Source organism: Rhinatrema bivittatum, chromosome 5, assembly GCF_901001135.1.
Source record: "Rhinatrema bivittatum chromosome 5, aRhiBiv1.1, whole genome shotgun sequence".
NCBI classification, from domain to species: Eukaryota; Metazoa; Chordata; class Amphibia; order Gymnophiona; family Rhinatrematidae; genus Rhinatrema; species Rhinatrema bivittatum.
The window spans coordinates 80,459,808-80,474,953 of NC_042619.1; the positions used below are offsets into that span (position 1 = coordinate 80,459,808).

The following is a 15,146-nucleotide window of genomic DNA, read 5'->3' on the forward strand; positions in this document are numbered from 1 at the left end:
ACAGAAGTAAAGTTGGGCAGCAGGGCAAACCGGCACAAACGTATGCATGTAAGTATTTACACCTTAATTTCATTGTGAAATCCCATGCTCCCACCCCACCTTTTTTTTTTTTTTTGTAACTTTCCATTTCTGTGCATTCTCGGGCAGCTTTTCAAATCCACTTGATGCATGGCGGTCCAACTCGTGCACATATCTCCCGGTTTTGGTGCATGACGGGCTTTTAAAATTTACCTTTAAATGAATAGAAGCTGACACCCTCTACATGATACAAAGTTAAACACAGCATCTGTCTGATAATTTTAATACATAATTACTATTTGCAATTTTTTTTTTTTTTAGATTCAAAATAATAAAACGTTGAATATGGCACATGAAAAAGTTTTTGCACCCTTTCAGTCAGTGCTTTGTAATATCTCTTTTGGCAGAAATAACAGCTTTCAAATGTTTTCTGTAGCCAGCTAAGAATCTCTTTATTCTTGCTTTTGGAATTTTTTCCCACTCTTCCTTGCAGAATTCTTCTAGCACAGAAATACTCATAGATCTCTTTGCATGCACTGCATGTTTACGATCTCTCCACAGGTATTCAAGTCTGGGGACTATGAAGGTCATTCCAAAATTTCATCTTTCTTTCCTGTAAGTATTTCATGATTAATAAGAACATAAAACTTGCCATACTTTCAGACCAAAGATTCATCAAGCCCAGTATCCTGTTTTCATCAGTGGCCAATCCAGGTCACAAGTACCTGGCAGAATCCCAAGGGATAGATAGATTCCAAGCTATTTATCCCAAGAATAAGCAGTGGATGTCTGCAATTCTACCTTAATGATTAATTGACTTTTCCTCTAGAAATGAATTCCAAATCTTAATTATGCATTGAGTAAAAAATATTTTCTCTTATTAGTTTTAAATGTATTACCTAGTAACTTCATTGTGTCCCCTGATCTTTGTACTTTTGGAAAGAGTAAACATCTGGTTTAGCATTACTTGTTCCATTCAACTCATTTTATTAGATCTCTATCCTATCTCGCCTAAACTGTCTCTTCTCCAAGCTGAAGAGTCCTAACCTGTTTAGCCTTTCTTCACAGGGGAATTGTTCCATCCCCTTTATCATTTTGGTTGCCTTTCTCTGAACCTTTTCTAATTCTGTTATATCTTTTTTGAAATGTGGTGACCAGAACTGCACATAGTACTCAAGATGAGGTTGCACCATGGAGCAATACAGAGGCATTATGATATTCACTGTTTTATTCTCCATTCCTTTTCTAATAATCCCTAGCATCCTGTTTGCTTTCATGGCTGCTGTGCACACTGAGCAGAAGATTTCAATGTATTTTTCAATGATGACACCTAGATCCTTTTCCTGAGTGGCGCCTCCAAATGTGGAATCTTGCATTGTGTAGCCACAGTTTGTGGTGGTCTTACCTAAGTGCTTCGCTTTGCACTTGTCCATGTTAAATTTTATTTGACATTTGCATGCCCAGTCTCCCAGTTTTGCAGTGTCCTCTTGCAGTTTCTCCCAATCCTGTTGTGATTTAACAACTGAATAATTTTGTGTCATTGGCAAACTTGGTCACCTCAGTCGTTCATATTTCCAGGTTGTTTATAAATATATTAAAAAGCAGTGGTCCCAGAACAGATCTCTGTGGCACTCCACTATTCATCTTTCTCCATTGGGAAAATTTACCTCATATCTCACCTTGTCTCTGACTCTAATGATATACTTATTATATCTCAGATCATCATCCTTTTTCTTGAACCTTGGAATTATATAATATCGAAAGATCTAAGGATGATGGAGGTAATCTATCAATATTAAGAAATGCAGATTTAGCTACACTGTTGGAGAAGACTACTACAGTCTCTGTCACCCTTCCCAGCATTATAATCCTACTCTTAGGTAGCAGATTATTGAAGTAGTGAAAGAAGCCAAATTATAGCCTACATCAGCCAAATGAAGATTAAGATTAGATTACAAAAATAGATCATAGAACTTGAAAATAAAAAAAAAAAGATTGTTCAATGAAAACTTTCAGATTCTCCAGATTGCCTCAATGAATGGTTAATTAGATTTACCAAACCAAAATATTATGAATACAGTAATATAGGCTTTTTATCAATAAAGCTGCTGGATCTTTAATATGTGGGATTCAGAATAAGAGATGGTAACTTGAATGTCGTCTTTCAGCATGTCTCTTCAATCTACTCTGCCCCGGGGAAGACTTGGAACAAAATCTTCATTCTATCCGGAGTAGCTTAATTTTTTACTACAGCTTCAACTATTCTAAATGATACATTAGCTTAGATGCAATCCCTGAAGCTCAAAAAGCTATTCAGTCACTTCTACTTGGGAAGAGCCATGGCCCAGATAGGATACATCTGGATTTTTATAAGAAATAAATCTCCACATCTGTTCCTATTTTCTGTGAGGCCAATTTTTATACTGCCCAAATAGCTGCAAAGGTCCATGGGTACTATTTATGTGCAGAAATTTAAACAAATCTTCAAAGTGAAACTATACATACTTTCACTTTGAAAATTGCTTAAGAAAAAAAAGTACCTGCAGACATTTGCACCTGCTTTTCTGTGATTAATTCTGCTGAATAAAACAATGTAGGTACATTTGAAAATACAAAATGTTTATGCACTGTTGCAATCCCCACACCCTCCCCTATCCAGGAACACCTTTGCTCATTGCAAGGAGGGTGGAAACCTTTCAAACAGCCCATTTATGCAGGTAAATAGCTTTTGAAGTTTGCCCTCCCTATGCAGCTTTTCTACTATCTTTCAATGCCTGGTTCTTCTTTGGGTACTTTTTGCAGACACCATGGTGACTTTACTACATTAAAAAGATAAAGAAATATGTTCCAGATCATTGTGTTGCTGAAAAATCCAGCCTCTCTTCAGCTTTAATTTCTTCACTAACTGTGGGACATTAGTTTCTAGGATATATGAAAATGATTCACTCTCCCAAAGCATGGGAAGACTATGAAAAGCTCTCTAAATGCTTCCAGCTTGCAATTTCAAATGTCAGAAAATTATAAAGAAATGGAAGTTTCTTGGAACTGGTGAAATGAGGGCAAAATATGGGAGTTCAAGAAAAATCTGATAGAACTGCTCAAAAAGTGGGAAGCACGGATGGATGCAAACAACCTGCTGAAAAGTTTAGCTGCCAGTGGAATAGGTGTCCGTAGTACAGCATTGCTTACACAACAATGATTCACATGGGAGAGTTGTCAGAAACCTTTTCTACAACCTCATCACAAAAGTCTGTCTAAAGTGTGGAAAACAAAACCTTAATAATCCTAAATCTTATTGGAACCAAGTGCTGTAGATTGATAAAACTAAAATTGAACTATTCAGCCACAACCACACAAGATACATTTGAAGAAAAGAATATCTTTCCAACTGTTAAGCATTGGGGAGCTAGTGGCACAGGAAATATTGTGCGGGTGGGTGGAAGGAAGAATGAATTCAATTAAATAGCAAGTTTCAAATGCTCACAGCTGCTTAGAGGAGCCCATGATTGTTGAAAGTTGACAGATCAGAGTATTTGTTCAACCATTGAATTCTTTCTTATTAATTGAAGGCCTAATGTTTATGCAAATAAGAACATAAGAATTGCTATATGGGCTGAAACCAAGGATCCATCAAGCCCAGTATCCTGTTTCCCACAGTGGCCAATCCAAGTCACAAGTACCTGGCAAGATCCCAAACAGTAGTAATAAATAGTAATTTCCTGGCATGTAGACAGATGGATTCAGAACGAATGGGATAGTATCCGCGTGCTAGCAGTTGGAGACGGATCTGACATCAGCACGGGGGTATATATATCCCCACAGGAAGCGTAGCAACTCGGTAATTTCCGTCTCCAAAGCAGTTTGGAGTGCCTGCACGCTAGTTGAGCGTGCTTTCCAAGACTACTTTAATTTTTTTCTCTTTTCTTATAATTCTAGATTCTACTTTCTGTAACACTTTCGAGCCCCGTGCTCCTGCGGTGATACCCAAAGGTCACTCCCCCAGTTGAGCTGCCCGGGGTGATTTCCGTGGTCCCCCCAGAGGTTAAGTCCTCGGTCCGGCCGAATCGCGGCAGGGACACAGCCCCCGGGCGAGGTTCGGGTGAGGCTTACGAGGCGCCTCGGTCCCGGCGTGGACGAGGCAGCGGGTGCATATCCTCAAACGCGGTGGTGAAGGTAGTTGCCCGCTCTCCCCGCAGCCGGAGACCGCCTGGGTTCCAGCCGAGAAGCGCCGAGGTTCAGGTGAGGCGTACATCTCGTTTTTCGGGTCTCCGAAGGAACAGAGGATCGGCGGCGTGGCACGCCAAGGAGGGCGCCATTTTGTGGGCCTCGTTCAGGTAGGGCGCTGATAATAGGCGCAGGTTTATTCCTCCTTGTGCGTATATTGCCTTATTGTTGGGAGCATTTCCACTGAGCATGTATTGCTAACCGCCGGGTACTGAACGGTATTGCTACACCGCCTGTTGCTGAGAGCCTATTGAATGCTATTGAGCGTATATTGCTAACCGCATATTGCTGAACGCCTATTGAAAGCTATTGAGCGTGTATTGCTACTGCATATTACTGAAAGCCTATTGAATGCTATTGAGCATATATTGCTGACCGCATATTGCTGAACACCTATTGAATGCTATTGAGAGTATATTGCTAACCGCATATTGCTGAATGCCTATTGAAAGCTATTGAGCGTATATTGCTACCGCATATTACTGAAAGCCTATTGAATGCTATTGAGAGTATATTGCTAACTGCATATTGCTGAAAGCCTATTGAATGCTATTGAGAGTATATTGCTAACTGCATATTGCTGAAAGCCTATTGAGAGCCATAGTGCGTGTATCGCTAACGGCATATTGCTGAGTGCATATTGCATACATTTGGGCTGTTTTCTTGGCCGCTTATTGCTGAGAACATATTGCGCATATTGCTGCTGCATGTTATTATTATTGTGCGCCCATTGCTGCCGCATATTATTATTATTGTGCGCCTGTTGTATTAAGCGCCCATTGCTGCCGCCTATTATTATTATTATTGCGCGCCTGTTGTAATAAGCATTCAGCGCATATTTTTCAATGGATCAGAACGCAGCAGTGTCTTCATCGACGGCGCCGCCTGCTTCAGGCATTAAAGCCCTTGGCCTCTGCTCTGCATGCCAGCTTAGGGCCACGCGCAGTGAAGAGCCAGACTCCCTATGTGCCCAATGTGAGGAGGCCGTGGGACCCTTAGGCCAGGACCGGTCTCAGCCACGATTTGTTGACAGTTCCCCAGGGGCTACCCCGGATTTAGGGGGCAGTCTCGACCAATCTGGAATCCCGGGGGATCTTGTACCCTGGCGATTAGAGGCTGCTTCAATTTCCTGGGTGGATCTATTTAAGGGGATTCATGCCTTCGTACAGATGCAAACGGCTTCCTGTCCAGGCCCTGTGGTTCCTGCTGTTCCTGTGGTTCCTGCGGTGGCTGCGACTGCGGAGGCTGCTGCGGCGGCTGCTGCGGTGGCGGCTCCTGCGGATCCCGTTCCTGGACCTTCACGCCCTTATCGCGAGTGGGACCTCCCGCCGCTGGACAGTCCGGATCAGTCAGACCAGGAGGTCTCAACGGACGAGTCCGAACTCCCGGACGAGGGGGACCTTCCCCCAGGGATTGAGCCATATAGAACCATGAGGCGGTTCTTCCCTAAAGAGGATCTCTCCGACCTGGTGTCTCAGTGTCTGGCAGAATTGGATATTACAGGTCCCAGCGCTTCGGTGCCCTCCGCGCAGAACCCCCTGTTGGAAGGTCTTCGTCCTACAGCCCGCCATTTTCCATTCTTACAAGCGGCACAACAATTGATAGATTTAGAATGGGCGGCACCAGCGGCTTCCTTCAAAGGGGGCCGGGCTCTGACGAGCATGTACCCATTGGCACCGGCTATCCAGGACCTGCTGGCGTGCCCTCAGGTGGACGCCTTGATTAGCGCTGTGATCAAGCGCACTACCATTCCAGTTGAAGGGGGGACGGCCCTCAGGGAGCCTCATGACCGGCGACTGGACGCCATTCTGAAACAGACCTTTGAGGTGGCAGCTCTATCTTTGCGAATCGCAACTTGCTGCACAGTGGTGACGCGTGCCTGTTTGTCACAGGTTAGAAACAACGCTCCAGCGACAGACATGGAGTCAGCTCTTTCGTTCCTCACGGATGCTGCATCTGACTTGGTCCGGACAACAGCCAAGGGGATTTCATCCTCCGTAGCTGCCAGGAGGCAGCTCTGGATCCGGAAATGGTCAGCTGATGCACCTTCCAAGACATGCCTCACCAGATTGCCCTTTAAAGGGCTCTTTCCTATTTGGCAGCGACCTTGATAAACTGGCCAGTACATGGGGTGCCTCTCCAGTGCCCAGACTACCGGAAGATCGGTTCAGAAGGGGCCAACACGTCTTTCCAAGGCCCTCCAGGGGCAGGAGTTCCCAGCGCTTTGTTCCTTACAGGGGTCGCTATCAGGCACCGCGCCCTCAGGCCAGGAATCAGTCCTTTCGGACCAAGCAGCGCAAGAGGGGAGTGGGCCCGGGCTCGGGTCCCGGCCGCGCCTCCCAATGAGAATCTGCCGATTCATCTGGGGGACGGAGCCATAGGGGGCAGGTTAACCCTCTTCTACCCCAGATGGGTCGAGATTACGTCGGACCAGTGGGTCCTCGCCATTATCCGGGAGGGATATTACCTGGACTTTCATCATTTCCCTCTGGACAAGTTTGTGGAATCTTCCTGTCCCACACACAAGAAGGCAGCATTGGAAGCTACCCTGGCGAGGCTCCTGTCCTTGAAAGCCATCATCCCAGTACCTGCCTGGGAAGTGAATTCTGGACACTATTCCATTTATTTCATGGTACCCAAGAAAGGGGGCACCTTTCGGCCTGTGCTGGACCTCAAGTCAGTCAATCGATACTTGCGGGTACCGAGGTTTCGCATGGAGACTCTGCGCTCCGTCAAGGCTGTAGTACAGCCAGGGGAATTCCTCACGGCATTAGACCTGTCAGAGGCATATCCCGATCCATCCGGATCATCAGCGCTACCTACGCTTCAAGGTTCTGGGACGCCACTTCCAATTCCGGGCTCTGCCCTTCGGGTTTGCCACGTCACCACGGACATTCACCAAGGTGGTCGTAGTGGTAGCAGCGGCACTCAAGTGGGAAGGAATTCTGGTCCATCCCTACCTAGACGACTGGCTGATCCGGGCGAAATCTCGAGAGGAGAGCCATCGGACGACCGACAGAGTAATCACCCTTCTGGAAAGCTTGGGCTGGGTAATCAACCTCAGCAAGAGCTGCCTACAGCCTTCCCAGTCTTTGGAATACCTGGGAGTACAGTTCGACACCTGGGCAGACACAGTCAGTCTCACTACCAAGAGAAAGTTGAAACTTCAGCAGTGTATCCAGTATTTGATGGGAGCCAGTCGGCCCATAGCCTGGGATTATCTGCAGGTTCTTGGTCTCATGGCATCCACCCTGGAAGTGGTGCCTTGGGCGAGGGCCCATATGAGACCTCTACAACACTCCCTGCTCTCTCGCTGGAGCCCCCGTCTACGGAACTATTCCACGCACCTTCCTCTGCCAGCCAGGGTGCGGACTCAGTTGTGGTGGTGGTTGCGGTCCAACCACATGAGCAGGGGGTCGAAGATGTCCTCACCCTCGTGGACCTTGCTCACCACAGATGCCAGCCTGAGCGGCTGGGGAGCACACTGCGAAGAACTCACCGTACAAGGGCGGTGGAACAGAGAGGAGTCAGCGTGGAACATCAACCGTCTAGAGGCCCGGGCAGTCCGATTGGCATGCCTTCGATTTGCTCACAGACTGAAGAACAGAGCAGTCAGAGTGATGTCCGACAACGCCACCACGGTGGCATACATCAACCGTCAGGGCGGAACCAGAAGCAGACAAGTATCTCTGGAGTTCGTCCCACTGATGGCTTGGGCAGAGGCGAATCTGCAGGACATCTCCACCGTCCACATTGCCGGGAAGGACAATACCACAGCAGACTTCCTCAGCAGAGAGAGCCTAAATCCGGGAGAGTGGCAGCTGTCACCCACAGCCTTCCAGATGATTGTGGATCACTGGGGGATTCCGGACATGGATTTACTGGCAAGCGCGACCCGTTCTCACACGGAATCGATGCCCTGGTTCAGCCGTGGCCTCCAGGGACTCTGCTATACGCCTTTCCTCCGTGGCCTCTGCTGTGCGCCATCATCCACAAGATTCAGAAACACCGGGGCCTAGTTCTTCTAGTGGCACCAGACTGGCCAAGTAGACCCTGATACGCAGACATGAGAAGACTACTGGCAGGGGAGCCTCTCCCCCTGCCTCCTCTCCGGGACCTTCTACATCAAGGTCCCATCCTCCACGAGGATCCAGCTCAATTCTCTCTTACGGTCTGGCCCTTGAGAGGGCTAGACTGAAGAAAAGAGGTTACTCGGAGCCCGTGATTGATACACTCCTCCGAGCTCGCAAGTTTTCCACATCCCTCACCTACATTCGCATCTGGAGAGTATTCGAAGCATGGTGCGACACTCATGGCACCTATCCCCATGCGACCACAATCCCTATTGTGTTGGATTTCCTGCAGGATGGACTTCAGAAGGGTCTCTCCCTCAGCTCCATCAAGGTTCAGGTGGCTGCGCTGTCTTGCTATGGTCCCAGGAGGGATGGCAAGACCATCGCCATGCACCCAGATGTTTCTCGCTTCCTGCAAGGAGTCAAGCATATTCGTCCGCCACTGAAGTGGCCTGTGCCTTTGTGGAACCTCAACCTTGTTTTGGATTTCCTCGCAGGGTCCACCTTTAGACCCCTTCAGGGCCTATCTCTCCGCTCTCTAACCTTGAAGATGGTGTTCTTGCTGGCTGTATGTTCAGCCCGCCGCATCTCAGAGCTGCAAGCACTGTCCTGCCGTGATCCATTTCTCAGAATCACTCCGGAGGCTATCCATCTTCGGACGGTCCCCTCCTTTCTACCGAAAGTGGTTTCACAGTTTCATCTTAACCAAACCATATCCCTGCCGACCACGGCGGGTCTGAAGAAATCTGAAGAAGGGCGTTTATTACGCCATCTCGACATTGGCAGATTGCTGCCCAGATATTTGGAAGTGACACAACAACTACGAAAGACGGACCATCTATTCGTACTGCACAGCGGGAAGAAGCAAGGTAAAGCGGCCTCGCGGCCCACCATCGCCCGCTGGATTAAAGAAGTTATCAGAGCAGCTTACGTAGAAGCCAGGAAGTCTCCGCCTCTACAAGTCAAGGCTCATTCTACCAGAGCACAAGCGACATCCTGGGCTGAATCCAGGATGCTGTCGCCTGCAGAAATCTGTAAAGCGGCGACGTGGTCCTCCCTCCATACCTTCTCCAGATTCTACCGTCTGGATGTCCAGGCCAGGGAGGACTCAGCATTTGCGAGGGCGGTACTACATGGTCCTCAGGCAGCCTCCCGCCCAGGCGGGGAGTAAAGCTTTTGTACATCCCATTCGTTCTGAGTCCATCTGGCTACATGCCAGGAAATGTTGAGATTACTACCTGATAATCTCCTTTTCCTTAGTGTAGACAGATGGACTCAGCATCCCGCCCAGCTGCCTATGTACATGGGTTTCACCGATTCAAGGTAAGCCATGTCTTCTGTTCCATAAGAGCGTACACTCTGCCTGGTGTCAACGCCTTCCGGTTGTGAATGCTGGTGGTCTCCAGCTACTATCAATCGGTCAGGGGAATCCTGTTTTCACTTTCACTGAGCGTCAGTACACACATCCATAACAGCTTTTGCAAGGAAGATTACTGAGTTTCTACGCTTCCTGTGGGGATATATATACCTCCGTGCTGACGTCAGATCCGTCTCCAACTGCTAGCACGCGGATACTATCCCATTCGTTCTGAGTCCATCTGTCTACACTAAGGAAAAGGAGATTATCAGGTAGTAATCTCAACATTTTGGATTAAACAGTGCATAAAGATGTTATGTTTAACTTTATATCATGTAAAGATTATATCGGCTTCTGTTCACTTGGGGGTAGATTTTATAACATGCGTGTGCTGGCGCACGCATGTTTTAAAATCCAGGGCAGCATGCACAAGGAGGGGTTGAAAAATGCAATTTTTGCGCAGCGACACTTTGCTGCCTTCCCCAGTTCCCTCCCAGTCCACTCCAATTAAAGTAGCGGACTGGAAGGGAACTTCCCTACCCCCCTGCCCATACTCCCTCCCTCTTCCCCTGTACTCCCCGACCCCTTAAAAGGCCCTTCCTTTTTTTTTTTTTCTTTGTTTTAGAATTTACACCAGCTCCTGAGCTGGCGTAAGTTGTGGGCGCTGGCACAATGGCAAATGGTTGCTGTACTGGCCGCCTCCAGCTCTAGACCGCCCCTTTTCTTCGGCCAGGCTCTTGTGCGTGTAATGAGGGTTACTCATGCGGCCGGGCCCCTTTTAAAATGCGTGCAGCGTGCACAAGGTCTGGCCGCACACGTACTCCCCGTTTTTTATGCGCGCCAGCCATTTAAAATCGGGTCGTTTTTCTCATTGAAACATACAGTTTGACCGAGGGTGCTTAAACTTTTGCACAGAACTATATGTATCTTTATCTATCTATAGACTAATTCAGAGGTTTTGACAAGAAGGTTGGAGTAACCTGTATGAAGTTGTGGTTACAACCCTATCATGAGCAGTACTGCTGCAACAGTCTTCCAAGAAAGTTGGGGTGACCTGCACTGAGTGGCTATATTTACAGCCCTAAAATCAGTAGGCACAGAATGGATGTGCAGAAGCATAACTAGTTTTGGTAGTGTAAAATGGCTTTTTGTTAAAACATGGCACTTACAAGAACCAAAGACAAAGATGACAAGTCCTGGAACAGCCTACCAGTGGAGACCAGTACTGTAATGGAATTTAAACATGGTTGGGACTGATATATAGGGCAGCAGTAGGAAGAAAGTTGAGATGTTGGATAAATGACATCCAGGATGGGAGTGAGGTTGGGGGTTTAAACAGGATCTTGGTTTAAGTATGGGAATTACCTAAAGTGCTGGAGCAGCAGAGAAGACTACAACCGAAGAGACTGGATGGGCCAACTGATTCTCATGTATGTTACTAGAGCAGGATGAACATTTCTATCTGCTGCTTTCAATTTCTTTTTGAATGGATAGCTTAGCTACAGAGGTACTAGATCTAGCTTTTGGCTTCAAAATATTGACTTTTATGATGTGGCAGTCCCTTCAGTTTCACCAGCCCAGGTTATCTTGAAACAAAATGTTTTATAAGAATATATGTTGTGATAGTGTTAACTTACATTTTAACCTTCTGCTTTTATTATTGTATATTTATTCAAAATAATTTTAAACTTTTATAATTTATGGATCATCACACGAGAAGTTTTCAAAATAATGAACTTTGATAACCCCTGGAAAGGATCTATAATATAGCCACCTAATGAAGTTTAATCTGTTCTGTAACCCATGTTTTAGGTCCCCAGTGTTAATGTCAGAATTTATTTTTTTTCAATAATTCAGAAACAGTGCTGGGTACTGTGCTGTTCAAGTATGTGTTTAAAGCTACTGCATTACTTGCATAAAAAAATCAGTTGATACTACTTGTAAATTTAAGCAAAGTTTTAAAAATACCCAGCGTGCCTTCTCCTGGTTACTATGTTTAATTTACATATTACTATATGCCTGTGTTATTAAAATTATGAAAATTTATATACTTGTGCAGAATACTCACTGTTAAAAATGGTAGTCTATATTAATTTTTAAAGTAGGCATCCTGTGATTAAAGTTACTGAGTAACAAGTCCTGCTATTGTGTGTGCTTATGCTGCCTTTTGTGGTAAAATCATTTTCATGGAAAACTTAGTTCATTTTACACTTGTAGTAGAGTTCAGAATGGTTCTTTTGAACTGACATCAGAGCAGAAATGCTGCTGTTTTGAAGTAGTCTCCTGTGAGCTCTGTTTAATTGTAGAGCCATTATGATACGAGGACCACTTTAAAAACTGATATTTTGGAAGCATGTCAACAATTTTGAACTTTGAGGTCCTGAAGAAAATGGGATTGTTACAAAGTTGTGTTTTTTTGTTTTTGTTTTAGTTTTTAGTGCTTTAAATCCACTTAAGAGGCTAGTCTCAGTGTATGTGGTGAGAGGCCTGATAATTTCTGCAAAAATTCATTGAGTCCAAACCTATGGGGAAGGAGAAGCATGGCCCTGGTCCCTACCCTATTGAAAAAAACCTCAGTCTGATGAGAGTAAAGTCATTTTTCAAGTTCATATTTGAAAAGTGCTAGAAAGTTCCTTCCTTCCTTTTTAGTTTTGCTTTGTTACTGTATTTGAATAGTTTTAATGAAGCACAGCTGTTTTTATATATGTATAGACTTGACACTTTGTTTCATTTACAATGTCACTATGAAATAAAATTAGGACAGAAATGAGAACTTTTAACATCTGAGTATTGTCTGTTTCTTTAATGTCTAAAAAAAAATTACATCTGTAAATAGTCAAAACAATATTTTATTAAACTTTGAAAAAAATCATTACTTAAAAACTTTATTAAAATACAATGTATCAAAAATTAAACATACCCTAGAATTACAGCCACCCAAATCAAATACCCAAAAAATAAATATAACACTGAGGGCCCAAAACAAGCAAAAAACTTAAAACACAAGCATACAACCACACACACCCCCAAAAAATCCCATATAATCCCCATCATTAAAAGTCTCCCACAAGAAAAAAAAAACCCAACTAAATCTCACAGCAATCCACCATTATTTCCTGCAAATAATCCTTAAAAAAAAAAAAAAAGCCCATAATAGCAAATCCTTGCAATGACTTAGTTCAAAAAGGTGAGAAAAAAAACTCAATAAATCAAACCACTCCTTGATATGTTCAAAAGAACATAAGAAATTGCCATGCTTGGTCAGACCAAGGGTCCATCAAGCCCAGCATCCTGTTTCCAACAGTGGCCAAACCAGGCTACAAGAACCTGGCAAGTACCCAAACACGAAGAAGATCCCATGCTACTGATGCCATTATTCCCTAAGTCAACTTGACTAATAACAGTTAATGGACTTCTCCTCCAAGAACTTATCCAAACATTTTTTAAACCTAGCTACACTAACTGCACTAACCACATCCTCTGGCAGCAAATTCCAGAGCTTAATTGTACGTCCCGTGAAAAAGAATATTCTCCGATTAGTTTTAAATGTGCTACTTGCTAACTTCATGGCGTGCCCCCTACTCCTATTATCCGAAAGTATAAATAACTGATTTACATCTACCCGTTCTAGACGTCTCATGATTTTAAAGACCTTTTATTATATCACAATGACAGGAGCACCCGGGAGGAGGTGTGGCGCTTTATGTCCGGGATGGCATAGAGTCCAACAGGATAAACATCCTGCATGAGACTAAATACAAAATTGAATCTTTATGAGTAGAAATCCCTTGTGTCGGGGAAGACTATAGTGATAGGGGTATACTACCGTCCACCTGGTCAAGTTGGTGAGATTGTCAGTGAAATGATAAGAGAAATTAGGGAAGCTAACCAAATTGGTAGTGCAGTAATAATGGGAGACTTCAATTACCCCAATATTGACTGGGTAAATGTATCACGCTTGAGAGATAACATTCCTGGATGGAATAAATGATAGCTTTATGGAGCAATTGGTTCAGGAACCAACGAGAGAGGGAGCAATTTTAGATCTAATTCTTAGTGGAGCTCAGGACTTGGTGAGAGAGGTAACTGTGGTGGGGCCGCTTGGCAATAGTGATCATAATATGATCAAATTTGATTTCATGACTGGAAAAGGAACAGTGTGCAAATCCAAGGCTCTTGTGCTAAACTTTCAAAAGGGAAACTTTGATAAAATGAGAAAAATTGTTAGAAAAAAACTGAAAGGAGCAGCTACAAAAGTAAAAAAATGTCCAAGAGACATGGTCATTGTTTAAAAAAAAAAAAACAAAAAAAACCCCATTCTAGAAGCACAGTCCAGATGTATTCCACACATTAAGAAAGGTGGAAAGGAGGCAAAATGATTACCAGCATGGTTAAAAGGGGAGGTGAAAGAAGCTATTTTAGCCAAAAGATCTTCATTCAAAAATTGGAAGAAGGATCCAACAGAAAAAAATAGGATAAAGCATAAACGTTGGCAAGTTAAATGTAAGACATTGATAAGACAGGCTAAGAGAGAATTTGAAAAGAAGTTGGCTGTAGAGGCAAAAACTCACAGTAAAAACTTTTTAAAATATATCCGAAGCAGAAAGCCTGTGAGGGAGTCAGTTGGACCGTTAGATGGTCGAGGGGTAAAAGGGGCACTTAGAGAAGATAAGGCCATCGTGGAAAGATTAAATGATTTCTTTGCTTCGGTGTTTACTGAAGAGGATGTTTGGGAGGTACCCATAATGGAGAAGGTTTTCATGGGTAATGATTCAGATGGACTGAATCGAATCACGGTGAACCTAGAAGATGTGGTAGGCCTGATTGACAAACTGAAGAGTAGTAAATCACCTGGACCGGATGGTATACACCCCAGAGTTCTGAAGGAACTAAAAAATGAAATTTCAGACCTATTAGTAAAAATTTGTAACCTACATTAAAATCATCCATTGTACCTGAAGCCTGGAGGATAGCAAATGTAACCCCAATATTTAAAAAGGGCTCCAGGGGCGATCCGGGAAACTACAGACCGGTTAGCCTGACTTCAGTGCCAGGAAAAATAGTGGAAATTGTTCTAAACATCAAAATCACAGAACTTATAGAAAGACATGGTTTAATGGAACAAAGTCAGCATGGCTTTACCCAGGGCAGGTCTTGCCTCACAAATCTGCTTCACTTTTTTGAAGGAGTTATAAACGTAGATAAAGGTGAACTGGTAGATGTAGTATACTTGGATTTTCAGAAGGCGTTTCACAAAGTTCCTCATGAGAGGCTTCTAGGAAAAGTAAAAAGTCATGGGATAGGTGGCGATGTCCTTTCGTGGATTGCAAACTGGCTAAAAGACAGGAAACAGAGTAGGATTAAATGGACAATTTTCTCAGTGGAAGGGAGTGGACAGTGGATTGCCTCAGGGATATGTATTGGGACCCTTACTTTTCAATATATTTATAAATGATCTGGAAAGAAATATGACA

At 44.3% G+C, this 15,146-nt stretch overlaps 1 protein-coding gene across 1 annotated transcript in view; it reads left to right on the plus strand.

Moving 5' to 3' along the window:
- Window positions 1–15,146, plus strand: part of MPHOSPH8 (M-phase phosphoprotein 8) — a 248,377-nt gene that overhangs the window by 157,429 nt on the left and 75,802 nt on the right. The gene's annotated exons all lie outside the window — the stretch shown is intronic.